The sequence below is a fragment of the Haemorhous mexicanus genome, chromosome 5 (assembly GCF_027477595.1).
Source record: "Haemorhous mexicanus isolate bHaeMex1 chromosome 5, bHaeMex1.pri, whole genome shotgun sequence".
In the NCBI taxonomy this organism is placed as follows: Eukaryota; Metazoa; Chordata; class Aves; order Passeriformes; family Fringillidae; genus Haemorhous; species Haemorhous mexicanus.
The window spans coordinates 16,401,463-16,415,794 of NC_082345.1; positions in this window are offsets into that span (position 1 = coordinate 16,401,463).

Consider the following 14,332-nt stretch of genomic DNA (forward strand, 5'->3'; position numbering starts at 1 on the left):
GGAAAGGCAGAATGTAAAATATTTTAAGCGGATCTTAACAGAACCGTTGAGTTTTGGCTCCTTCGTTCTGTGAAATCCACGGCCCAGCCGGCACTGCTTTACACACCCTGGTGGGCTCCCATCAGCTTGACCAGCTGAACCCAAAATAACCAAAATGGTGGAGAAATAACATGTGTGGGAAAAGGTTTTCATAAATTAGGACTCACCAACGTGAGGAAAATGACCCGACAGGCGCTGCAGTGTGGATTTATTTGCCTCAAGTCCTGCCTGAGCACTCTCCACCTGAATTGTCTTGGTTTATTTAACTCACTAACCAGGAAAGGAAGGTGGCTGCACTGTGGACCCTGCTCACACAACAAGCTGTTCTGGTTTCAGCTGCCAGCAGCTCTCTCTGCCGTTTCCCATATTGTGGGCCAATCCATAGGAGCCCCTCTACAGCATTTATGGCAATCAAGGCACTGGACCATAACGAGTTTCCTCTTATTAGCCAAACTCAGGGAGATGCCTGCAGGCTCCTTGTCTTTTCCATTTCTTAGGTGAAGAGCTGAGATCACCATCATTTCACCCACTAAAGTAGCTGTTTTGGAGAAAACCTCTCATTGTGCTTAACTGGATAAACCCTTGACTGATTTTAAACCAACTTACATAATTTATACCAGGGCTTTATGCTAATAAAAAATTCAGAGTCGATATAAAAGTTATGAACTATCAAGTCTTTATTTTGCATCTAAATTTGTCACAGTGACAGAATCCCCACAGCGCTGTGTCAGAACTCGTGCTACCATATAAAAAGATCAGACTGACACAGCTTTCAAGATTAATTTTATTTACACTTACAACCCCACTTGAAAAAAAAGTTTGCTGTTTTCTTACTTTATTCTTTTAATTACACATTGCTCATTTTATCTAAAGAAAAATTATTGAATCTAACAAGACAATTGTAATGAAGTAGCAAAGACTTAATTTTTAATTTAAATTTCTTTAATGTCATAGAAAATTCAGCCTGTTCTTTAGATAAATTCTCTGTCTGTTTAAAATATTTATTGTTCTAAGGGGGGAGGGGGGAAGCAGTAGAAGCTTAGTATGATTTGAAATATTTTCCACAGTTTTTTTTTAAAGTTACCATGCCTGGTTTCTATGGGGAAAAGTGTTGTGGAAAATATATACAGCAAAATTTCAACAGAGCAATCTAAGTAGTGAACAACTCTATATGGAGAAGGATGAGAAAATCCCAGACCTCAGAGTTCATCTCTATAAAAGGTGTAGAAAGCCACAGGCCTTGAACAGGGATTTACAAAGCTTCTGACCTTTGAGAGACAACGGCACCATGGTGGAGTCAGAGGCACCAAATACGACGCCACCATTTGCCTTGGTAGCTCTTGATCTCGGCAAGAGTTAGACCCTGCACACAACACAAATTTTCAGATCTCCAGGTTTACCTTTTCTGTTTGACAAAGGCTGTTTTACTAAAAACAGAAAAACCAAAAAAACAAACCAAAACAAAACAACACAACCCCACAACAAACCACCAACACAGGCAAACAAACACATCTGGTTTGCATTACACTATTTTTTTTCTTTCAAAAACCCACCAAGTCTGAGATCTACTCCTTTCATATTGAAGGGCTTTTCAAGGCTGTCAAGGATAATGCAAGATCTCCACATTCTCTGAGAGCAGAGGATTTGCATCATAAATATCATAAAGTAAACCTTATGTACTACAATTTAGATTCTACCAAACATACAGACCCACTTGTACTATAAATTACAATGATATTGTAGATTTTACATGTATGTTTGTGTGTGAGGAACTGGGGAAAAGGGAATTCTTTCTGTTTTTAAATAATTACAGAATCATTAAGGTTGGAAAAGACCTCCAGGGACATCAGGTCCAACCTGTGACCAATCCCTACCTTGTCACCCAGCCCAGAGCACTGAGTGCCAGCCGCATCCAGCTGTTCCTTGGACATCTGCAGGGATGGGAATTCCCTCCTCTGGGCTATATCGGATTTGAGTCCTCTAGGCTGACACTGGAAAATTCAGACCATTCTTTTGCATTTCCCTGAAAATCTTCATTATTTCTAACCCAGCAAACCCACCAGTCAGATTTTAAACTCTCTGCAACCAAATCAGAACAAATGTGGGGTCAGGTTCATTTTCCTCCATTAAACTCAACAAGGTACCTACATTGTTCAGTCCCATTTACAAATGTTTAGACATGTAGTAGTCAGAAATAATTTTAGGTGTTTAATTTCAGAGTGAATGCCTGAAAGGGGCATTAGATACTAAACAAAGAACTTGCCTCACAGAGGATTAAATGGCAGATGCTTGATTGCTTACGTGTCTGCCTGCTACTAGACTCCCTATATAGCATTTAGAGAGAAAAATACATTTTCAGATGATTATTCTTTTCATTATAAACCAGATATAGAAGACAGTGGGAACTAATTCCACCCTGGAAATGACTATCTCATCCCCTAGAGAATGATAGCGTCTATACGGTTAAAGTTTTGAAAACATTACCTGTGTCTTTCTCTTTTTTTCTTCTTTTGAGGTATAGAAATAAAATTTCAGCCTGATCTATTTATTGCATGTATATTTTAAAAGGGCAATAACCATGACAAGCGTCTGGTAGAGGCCATCCCCACCATTTTTACTACTCCTGGTAGAACCCACACAGAATTTCTCCCACATGCCTTTCCATCTCCCATTGTAATTCCAGAAGTTTTCCTACTTGAGACCTGCCACTTTCTATGCTGGGAAAAACGTATAGCATAAGGAAAAACAAATCATCAAAACTATTAGAAATCTCTTTGATAGGAAAGATGAAATTCATTTGCTTATACTAACCCTGAAATCTGACATGTGTTGCATACAAAATATAGTTTGCTATTTTTTTCTGTTATTTGTTCCATATAGAATACATTCTTTAAAAATCCACTACCTTAAGAGGATGTATTTAATCCTTAAGAAGATTCATATCTTTTTGCACGCAAGATATGTAGTGCAGTGCCTTGCTTTCAGAGAAACATTCAACCATAAAGGGTCCCACATCTGCTTTTTATCTAAATCCTCATCCTCTAGTCTCTGAAGCTGCATATCTGTAAGCTGGAAGCTTCTTAACATATCTCTGTTCAGACTTCTGGGAACAGAAAAAACATCTGTTCAGATTCATCTCCAAAATAAGAACAAACCCCAAATACATTTAAAATCATTGTGATCACACTTTATGTTGTATATCAGTTAATGATTGGTCATCCAGGTAATTCAACTGCTGCAGATAAAGTTCAGGATTAAGTTGAGGATTTAATACACTCTGCCCTATCCTTTGTATTATTTGCCACCCCTGTACTTAGCACAAAATACTGATGTCCTGGATCTCAGATCTTTTCTTGTTTTCTTCTACCTGATGTCATCTGCTACCCTTGCTGGAAATCAGGGAATGGTAATGTAAATCTAAAGTCCATTTTGCAGTGCACGGAACTTTATTAATCTCACTTTACATGGATTAAAATTGGGAATAAAATTAATCAAAATATCAAGATTAAGTTAAAATTACACTACTCCTTTACAGTAGGACATGTCAATGGCCCAGCAGTGGAAGACAGTGTCTTAGCAGAAAACAAATTTGAAAACCAATTAAAACTTCCTAAATTATCCAGCAATCAGCATAGTGCAGAAACTTTATGTCACAAGGAATGTTGCACAGATTCACCCAAAACATTTTCTGAAGCTCCTGGGTAAGGTATATCTAAGGTACTTAGATAATACTATATAAGTGTATAGAAGTGTTAATACTTCATCACAGGCCTGTGACACCAGTCTGACAGCGTGGTCAAAGGGTTCATATAAGAAAAGAAAAAATGGGATAAATTCTTACAGCACAATTGGTTCAGGTCCAAGACAACCACAATATCATACGGTACAAAAATTATAGAACATTATACTGCCTTTGTGGTGAAAACAGCAGTTCCTGGGGAACAGTAGTAGCAAAACACCTCCCTGAAGTGCACAGTGATTCCAGGCAGACTCTCGGCAGACAGCATAAGATTGATTAATGTGATTTCAGGGACATTTTCATCAAATTTGCTGTAATAAAGCAAAAGGTCAGAGAAACCTAAAAGGGAATTAAACAGACTTTCATCATTGTTCACTCTCTGTTTTACATCTTGTCCCTGTAGCAGTGAGGAGCAGCACCATCTCATTTCAAGTGGCCCAATGGGTTCTTTTGCACTTTTGCATAAGAAATGCTGGCACACTGAGGCAGTTTGGACACCATCAAAGTTACATGACCAAAACCACCCTAGTCAAATCTTCACTTTGTGAATTGGTATGTAAATGAACTGCACTCAGCTATTCTGATGAACTGATTTTTCCCTGCTCCCAGTTATCTCAGGAAGACTCTACTGGTCTATGTGCAATGCTGTGTGTAACATGTTAAGCATTCTCACTCTAGCTGCAGTTAAAAATGAACCCCATCTGTACAATCCAGACCCAAATCTGGTCTGTAGATGCATCACCATCCAGCAGTTGCTTCAATACAGTGTTTTATCTACCATGGGACTTATTTTCTGAGCCAACTTGCAGCAACTGACTGCAAGAAGGGGCTGAGGGATGTCTGAGAGAAGTTGAACACAACTGGCTTTAAATTTGAACCATAAGGAAACAGCCCCTAGTAGTAAGAATCATAGACATGTTGTGCCTGAACAGATTCAATTATATCTTCAGGAGGTCAAACTCCCATTTCCCTCTTCAGAAAATTCTAGATGGAAATAGGAGTTCATATGTTCAATACTCATTTCATACCTTGTAGGGTGTCCTGAGCAGCTGATATGTGTGTGAACTCTTTTATTTAGACTAAAACACCACAACAAACTTGCTTTATCTGTTGCTATGGCAATGCTATGTTGTTGGGAAAAAGTAGCTAATGCTATTGTGATTCATGTCATTCCACAGAACTGAGAAAGAATCTGTGAGAAAAAGTGAGGGGGAAAAAAAGGAGACACACTTTAGAGGATGTCTCTGGGAATATTTGTGTCTTTCAGGGAAAATGCAGCTGCACATCCTTCTAACCTTCATTGAGCAGATCCTGTGTAGGTGGCTTCATCTGAACTGGATATTTAGCGAAATCACTACTCAGCCCAGGTAGCTGGTGTTTAATTAAACTGGTTCAATGCTAGTTGATAGGAAAACCACAACTAGCAGAATTGGTTAGAATTTTATTTTGAAAAGTTTTTGTTATTCTGTTTTACTCATTAAAAAAGAAATAAGAAGTATTTATGTTATATATTTACTTTCACTTACAAAAATAAAATAATTTTTCTTATTTCTACTTTTTTCTCCCTCTTTTATTTCTTCCCTCCTTTTTAGAAGCAAAACACAGAGGAAGAAACTGGAAAATCTCATTTTTCTGATTTTTTGTGGTTCATAGCACCTTGTATTTGTAAAGATGACAATTATGATAACATTACAAAAACTCTTATGTGTGAAAAATGTATCTTTCTTTTTCCTATGGCACTTCTTTCAGCGTTTTCAAACTGCAAAATCCGAGGCACCATATTTTGAAAGTTTTAACCTGTATTCTCCATAAGCAGTGCTAACAGTGTTCCTACTGAAGCTGGGAGGAGATGCAGATTCCTGAACTCCTGAGGAAACTTCCAGAGCTAAAAAAAGAGATATTCATTGAAGTAATAGAAGATAGAGAATATATGGAGCAATGCAGTTATTCAATGCATTAAACATTTTATTATGTCTGGGGAACCCAATAAAGTGGAATCCTGATAAATAAGCTGAAATACTATTTTCTAGTGGATAATTTACCACAGTTTCTGGACACAATTTGAACAGTAACAACCAAGATTCTTGTTTAGAAAGCTTTCTCTCCTACAAAAATGCATTTCAGCTTTCACCAAGAAAATGTACAAGGGTGGAATAGCTTGCTTATCAAACCATTCTGTGCTTTGATATCAGGTATCACCAGTAAAAGTGCCACTACAATTTTGAAACAACCTTCTTTTCACCCTCAGTTTGAAGAATTCAACCTTGAATGCTGAACAAGATGTACCAGTATCCAGGCATCTTCCACCTACATATGGAGCTGTGAGAGGAATGACACAGTGGGAAGTTCCTCCTCTCTACTAAAAACTCTTGTTTTCAGACCAACAGGTGTCATTCCCCCTGAGCTCTAAGAAACACATCAATAAAGACAGAAAGTTACAGGCTGGAGCTTGTGGAATACTTGATATGAGGAAATGGGAACACACATGAGAGGCAAATCAGCCTGACATTTAACCAGGAGACAAAAAAGAATTGATGGAATCATTGTGTGCTTGTGTTCAGTGTGGCTGTGGTCAGTGCCACGAGGAGCTCTGGCTCCCCTGAAGATACCTGCACTTTCTGCCTCAGTACAACTAAGCCAGCCTAAGAAAAATATTTCCATGTCAAAGATACATACTTTAGGTAGTTTGCACAGGGGGTGAGGGCCAAAGGAGATGTAATGCATTTCAAACACTCTGACAGGTAATAGATCTAATTGGCACCATTCACAGCACAGGTCTTTGCAAGTGCTGTGCTGTCAATAGTTACTAAGGTTTTCCAAGAGTCCTTTCCTTAGAGACAAGGCAGAGGTGTGATATCTGATTGTGGTTTAGAGTATGATTTGAGGTTACAGAGTAGCACAAATTGAGACTTCAGTCTGCCATTATCAAAATTTCCTGGACTGCATTCATTTTGAAAAAATGGCAAAAAAAAAACTTGCAAAGGCAAGGATAAGGGTATCATAAAAGGGAAGATGATAAAATGACTAGATAATGCCTGTCTCTAAAATGTAGAGTTTTCTGTGTCCCACTCTTTTGCAAGACATAGCAGCAAGGAAAAAGTCCAGGATACGTGAGTTACTCAATGTCATCTTAGTCACCTCTTGGCCCAAATGTTTCCCCTCAGGAGGCACTTCAATCAAAATTGCATGACTGCAGCTGATCACCACAAATCAGAGTGAAATCAACCAAAATTGCATGACTGAAACTGCTTAAAACCAAAGCCAACTATAAAGTCATTTTATAAAGAATGTTCATTGTCTTCATTAAAATAGTAATCCAATTACTTACTCCACAATCAGCACAGTACTACTTTTGGGTAGGGTTAATTTAATGAAAAGTAAGAATTTATCACAGATGCCCTACAGCCTGTACAAATACATATAGAATTACTTACTTTCCCAGCAGCCATTACAAGTGACATGGGGCGCCTGGGTAGCCCAAAATGAGCATTTGCTGGCTGCTGAGTGGGACTGTAAGCAAACCATCTTCCGAAACTTTCTGAGGTAGCGACTCAGGAAGATTGTCTGTGCAGACCTGAGCTCTGCAATGCTCTCAGCAGCTGCCTTGAGGCAAGTGAGCCTAAGGAAATGTGACACAAAATATCTGAGAAGACAGCTAGGCCCTGGGGGCACAGAGCTCCGGGAACTCTCTGGCTCTGCCGGCCATTGCGCAAGCCATGGGGAGCGAGCGGGAAGTGCATTTCCCAACAGCCTGAATTACAAAGGTGGTATCGGGAACCCCTGATCTCTGCCTGATCTTTTGTACAGCCTTCTGCAATTCACATGCTCATGGAGAAATTATGAAGAGCATTATTTATCCAGCCCTGCAAATTCCTGCTCGGCCTGCGCTCGTGATTCCATCCCGGGCCTGCTCTGTGGGTCCCAGCCAGCCATGAGCCCAGACACAGGAGCTGCCCAAACAGAAACTCTTCACTTCTTTGTTTCCCATCCAGCTTGAGGCCTAGGCACAGGGAGGGTGTTTACTTTGAAAGGAAGAGGACTTAAAGGGAAACCACCACTGCTCTAGACCTATAAGAGCAGGAATTCTGACTCAACATAGCCATAAACAAAGCAAAGAATATAGTAATTAGAAACTGCAGGCTGTAGTAGCATAATGCAGAAGGCATTCCTTGTGCAACAGCCTTAGAAAACTGCCTGGAAATCTGAATACAGTAAAAATAGTGATTTTGCTGAGTTCTCTGTGGACACATTTTGACATCACTATAATAGTAAGAAGTGTAATTAATTGCACCTCTGATGATGGTTCTCAGTTGATTACTGCTTGTTGCTGTGCCACATGGTGTTCATGCTGCTCTAATAATTGCACTATATAGTACTGGTCCCACCAGCTGCCAAAATGACATGTGAACACTCCTTTGGGTTGCTAATTTTGAGTTGCTCAGGGTTACACCAGGCTGTGCTATAGCAGCAGTTTCAGAAGGCATAGGAGACTATAAGCTGTGTGAATCTATAATTAAACCTACTGCTTTAAACAGACAGAGGTATAAATTGCTCTAGGTTAAGCCAAAATAAAGCTCTGTTGTGGTTAGGCCACAATTTCAAATTGTGGATCTCTCTTCTACTGAGAGGCAACACACAAAGCTTTGCACTTGGCAGACCAAAACCATTAGCAGCAGCCAGGCATGTTCTGTGTCAGGCAAAAAGGAGGCACACACACATTCCTGTGCTTTGAGTGAAAGAATTTGTTAATATGTAAAATAAACATGCATTTCATGAATAGTTTTGACATATATTGTGGGCAAACTGCTGCAGCAGATTGAGGATGTTTATACTCTCAGCCGGTTTAATGACCCAGTGCACAGATGCTGGCTGCTAAAGTGGCAGAGATTTCTAACAAGAAATATATTAAGAGTGTTATGAACACAGGATGAATGGAAACACAGGTATGTGACAGCAGCAGATGAGAAAGTAGAACAAGGGGTAAAAGAATAGCCTGTACTGGTAATGGAGAATACCATTCCCTTTGACACTGTTCCCAGAATATTGTTCTCAGCAGTAAAATTGAGTCATGTGATATTTAGGGCAAGCCCAAAAGGCCTGCACTGAAGCCCACAGGACAAGACTCACAGCACAAGATGCGCCAGCATCCCCACAACAGAATGGCAACAAGGCTGCAGCCTTTTGTTCCCCCATTTGCCTGTTGGAAAAACAGATAAATTTCAAGCAAACAAGTTAAAATGGGCAAAATGGGTGACTTTTCAAAGGTTTATGGAGGCTGAAGTAAGCAAGAACCCTAAACAACAGACTGCCCTATAACAAACACTCACTCCTAAAGGTTTTCAAGGATCCATCAAAACCCCAGTTGCTGTCAGTCAAGAATAACACCAGAGAAATGATGAGCACATGATGGACAGTGTCCTTTGCTATCTGTGTTGCACACAAGTGATCCTTGCTGGGGAGACACACACAGGGGCTTGCAGCTGTGATATGGGACTGTGAGTGAGTGAAATATTAGAGGGAATATTAATGCATTACATCAACTTACACAGAGATTTTATAATTAGGTTAGAAGTTCTCTTTCTCTAAATCTAAGATTTTGTTACATTGAATTTTCCTCTTTTTTAATATTTCCATGTCCCTTGATGTCTTCACCTTTAGCATTTCTAACAGCTGGCCTGAATATGCCATGATGTAACTCATGCTTGTAACTTGTCCAAAACAAGCCATTGACACTAAAAGGATTTTTTTTTTTTTTGCAGAAATCTTTTACTTGGGTGACAATAAATATCAGTTCCTCTCTCAGTTTCTGCTTAAAGAGCTCCATTTCCCCCACTAGTTCTGTACAGTTTCATTATAAGAAGGAAAACCAAGCAGGATTTTTGGTCTTTTGCTTTACTGGCTGCTAAAAAAATTCTTTACCAGAATTTTTTGGAGTTGTTGATTTAGAATACCATAGGCTGGTTGATAGAGAAAAGACATAAGAAAAACAGGCTGCAAAAAAAATTCATTTGTTCATGCATAGAACAGATTTACTTTAAAATAAATAAATAAATAAATAAATGGAGAGCGAGTAAAGAAAAAACACTGACAAAATGCTGAACCATGAAATTCCCCAACACTGTAAGAAAATACATACAAGTTGGAAGAAAAAGAGTGAAAAGCCATGAACTACAGAAAGAAAACATTATTCCTGTATTAAGACTCTTAAGTTGGATGGATTTTTTGAGGATTTCAGGGAGGATCAAGATTAAATCGCACTGCTAAAGAATATATATTTTTTTTTTTTTTTTAGCAATCAAGGTAACAAAGATATTTGCAAGTCTGAATTCAGGGGAAAACTCTTTCTGCTTGTAGATCTGGCTAAAAGCTTAACCATGTCCATGTAATTAGGACAAACTAACCTGGCATCTGAAAAAGCTGAGTATTTGGGGATCTCTGGCACTGTTAAAACTTGCTCTCCAGCTGGGGAAAGCTGCTGATGTCCCCTCTCTGAGGGTAATCCAAAGTTAAGTTGCTTTCAAATGTTCTCTACAGGTACTTTCTGAAGGATATTTGAATTGAAAAATTCAATAAAATTCAATTAAAATTGTAAAATTATTTGACTGTACAAAGAACCTGAGGTATTCAGGCTTCCAGCTCATTGCCCATTTGGACACCTGGATTTATGTGGGACAAATCTAAGTCAGAGTATCAAAAATGACGTGTACATGTAAATGTCTGCAACATTGACTTGATTTGCCAAGGTGTTTGGATCCTTTTATGGTAAAAATAAATCAGTGTTGTTACTGCAAAAATTGATAATTTTTGCAGTATTTTATATCCAGACAGTAATGTCTACACTAACTGTCAAATAGTCTTGGTAATAATAATAATAATACTTCAGAAGTTTGAAATTACTCTTTAATATTCCATTTCAATTCTGATTTCTTCTGTGTCCATGAGATTGCCAAAAGGAACACAGTCCATCCAGCAGGCACTGAATTAAACACCATGCATTTCAATCTCCTGCAGCAAAGTAGTTTGCTCCAATTCATTTCTGCAGAAAGTCCAAGAAATACACCACTTCAAGCATAAACTCTGAGCAAGCATACTTCTTCCTGTCTGCTTTTCAGAAGTTTTAGACTCTTGAACAGTTTATTGGCCTTCTTCATAAACATGGTAACATTTATTCACCTAACTCTCTTGTACGGACAAGCTGTGTCAGCCCAAGAACTGCACAAAGCTTCCAATAACAGGAATGGGTTATTTGATAGATTTTACCAGGCCCATTCCCTGTTTCCCTTACACTGGTTTGACTTCAGAACTGCTGGGATTTCATTGGAGCTATCCATGGTTCAGGAAAGGAGATTTGGAATTCTGAACTTTCTGTTGCTGCAGAGAGGCCTAGAAAGAGCAAATCCCAGTTCACCCAGAAAGTGGAACCCAGAACTTTCCACTACACACTTCCATTGAGCCTTCCTTACCTGTTTCCATAGCACTCATTAAATCAGGTATGTCCTGGGAGAAGAAATGACCCTGCAGCTGGTCCCACCTGCATGGCTACTTATGGAGCCTGAATTAGACTCCATGCACATCAAATTAAATCCCAGACCCAGCTGGGCCAACAGCAGTTTGGCCATTGTTTTTTTAATGCAATTTGGCTTTGACCCACACTCCAAAGGCTGCAGTAAGCTTCAGAGAACCACTGTGACATCCTTTTCAATACAAGGCGTGGATGTCAGAAAGGGCAGAGCAGATCTCAAGACTAGCAATTTGAAAGGGCAGGGCTAATCCCATGCCAGGCAGTTCAGAGGGTGCTGGTGGGAAAGCAGACCCCAGCCATCATTACTGAGAGGTTTCTTGTCCAGCCATGCCTGATACATGTTAATAGCAGCTCTAATTGCAGAAAATTTCCCTAATTAATCAGCTAAGTTCCATGACATGCTCCCTGATAGGCTACAACCTCTAAGCATTAACAGCTCAGCACGCACCTACTGAACACCTCTGGGTTTGTCTTTTTGCTCTTACACATGGACATGAATGAATGGACTTCTGTCTTCAGAAAAACAATAATCTGATAGTTTATAGCAACTGAGTGGTGGCCAGAAAGGAAACTCACAGATTTTACTATGCCCAATGGGGTCATATGGCATGGAACATATATTTTAAATAGCTTTATTCCCACTAATTTTACTTGTATACCAGCATTTCCTTGAACTGATCCAGTTTGGCTCTTCTTGTTCAGGGACAATCGGGAACGACAGGATGGGGATATTAGTGAGGGGAAGGGAACAAGTGTGGTTCCAAGACCTTGTCCACACCATGGGATATGGGAATGAGTGCTGCACTAGCTGGTGGTGATGGAGGAGCTGAAACCCCTTCCTCCACACTGGGAAACCCGTCCTGCACACCACTTTCATGATGCTCTAAACCAGGGTACATGTCCCAAAGATGCAGAAAGCATTAAATTCTTTGTTCTGTTCTCTGCTTGTCTATTACTAGAATAGCAAATGTTCTTATCTCCCTGAGTGCTGTGACCCACACAGTCCCTCCAGGAGCAAGATGTCAGTATAAAGAGAAAGGAGCTGGGATGTATTTAGCTGAGTAATGTGTGCTCAGAGCTGAGTTTCATCCTTGGATGCTGGAGCAGGTGGGTGATGAACCCTCTGAACGAGGGAGAGTTACTGAGACCAGAAAGCATAAAATGCCCCCTGGGTTAAAAACAGGGAGAAAGGAAGGGCCTGGGGACTATCCCCTCTGTCTGTTCTGGCAAATACTGCCACAAAGCAACAGTTTAGGTAGCTGGAGACTCAATTCAAAAATGCACTCTTGATCTGAACTAAAATATTGATACAGATGCATTTGAACCATTAGTCAAAGACTTGATCCTGAGGGGGAAAAAAGTGGAATAAATTATCAGGAAATTTTGGTGAGCACACAAAATAAATTAATAGTCAATAAAAATTTACAGAGAATGAATCAAACCAGTATAACTTCAACCTACAAACCCAGACCTGTGGCTAGGAGGAGATGGAGTAGATGTCCTCTGTCATAAGCTTGGTGAAACTCTCAATAGCTTTCACACAAATAAACTACAGGAGTGTGGTTTTCACAAAATTATTTAAATGTGGGGACAGGGCTGGTTGCTGTTGGAATGACTGCAGGAAACCTCCTTGGGGCACACACAGCCAGAGGCAAAGGCAGAGGGCTGGAAGTCTCTGGCTATGCCCCAGCTCTTGTAGAAACAAACCATAGGTCAAAGAAAGTCCGTGGCTGAATTATGTCAATGTTGCGCAAGGCAAGGTAAATGATAGAGGTGTATAAATGAGGAATGTGAAGCAGTAATCCTTCTGCTTCACTCCCTTGTGATATCCTGTTTAATTCTGAGCACTACATTATAAGCAGCCCAGAGGAGAATAACAGTGATGATGGGAAGTCTGGAAGATCTGAACCAGAAGAGTGAACCCACGGGTCTGATCCTGAAAAGGAAAAGTCCGAGCTGAAATGGGGCCTGTTTTCAAATACGCACATGCCTGCTGAATCTAATCTCCGGATGTGTTTTGGATAAGACAGGAATGGATGGAGTCATATTACAGAAAAAAGATTTAGTAAAGATTAGGAAAATCTTTGCTATCTTACAAATCTCTATATTGCCTGGACAGGTTATCCAGCTAACATCACTGATAGTCTTTAGGACTGGGCTACATACATGTCTATGAAAAAGGACAGAAGTATTTAAGATGCTTGTTTGAGGACTGTTTCAGCCCTCCGAGTGAAAGATCTGGTTTTGATATGAAGGGAGAAAAAAATTTAATCAGTTTTAATTATTCACAAACCTGTAAAGATATTCTTACTAGCTGAACCTCATCTAGTATGGCATCTATGATATGTGCCAGATGCCCTAATGTCATTTCTCTGTAATTGAAAGTTGAACCCAGACTCAGCTCCCTGCTTGTGGTATTGCTAGACTGTTGGAAGAGAATGGAACTGCATTATGTAGTTGAAGTATTATTATTGATAAATCATAAAATTTTTGCAATGGGGTGAAGCAAATTACGGGTGGTTTTAATTTCCTCACTGTGTTCAAGAATGGGCTGTCCAGCCAGGTGGTGAGGCCAAGAAACCACTGGACATGGTACTTAGTGCCATGATCTCTTTGATGTGGTGGTGTTCAGCCAAAGTTTGGACTCAATAATCTTGGAGGTTTTTCCAGCTTCATCTGTTGTGGGCACAGAAAACTCTGACAGAAGCGCAGAGCTAAATGTGTGGGAGTTTGAACATGGCAAGGTTTAAAATCCTAGAGTTAAAAAGAAAAATAAAAAAATAAAAATAAGTACATGGAAAGTGACCTGCAGGAATCACACTCCTCAGAACCTTACAGCTACTAATTTCATCTTATTAAAATATAAAGAGGCCTGAAAGGTGCTGGCTTGATCTGCAAAGTAGAAGAGCAAGCTCTCTATCTCTGCTGGATGTTCTCTTGGAACACTTCAGAAAGAACAAATAACCCCACAGTAGGAATATTCTTTTTAAGTGCCTGCCTCCTGATGAATGTAACGGGAATGTTTAGCTTGG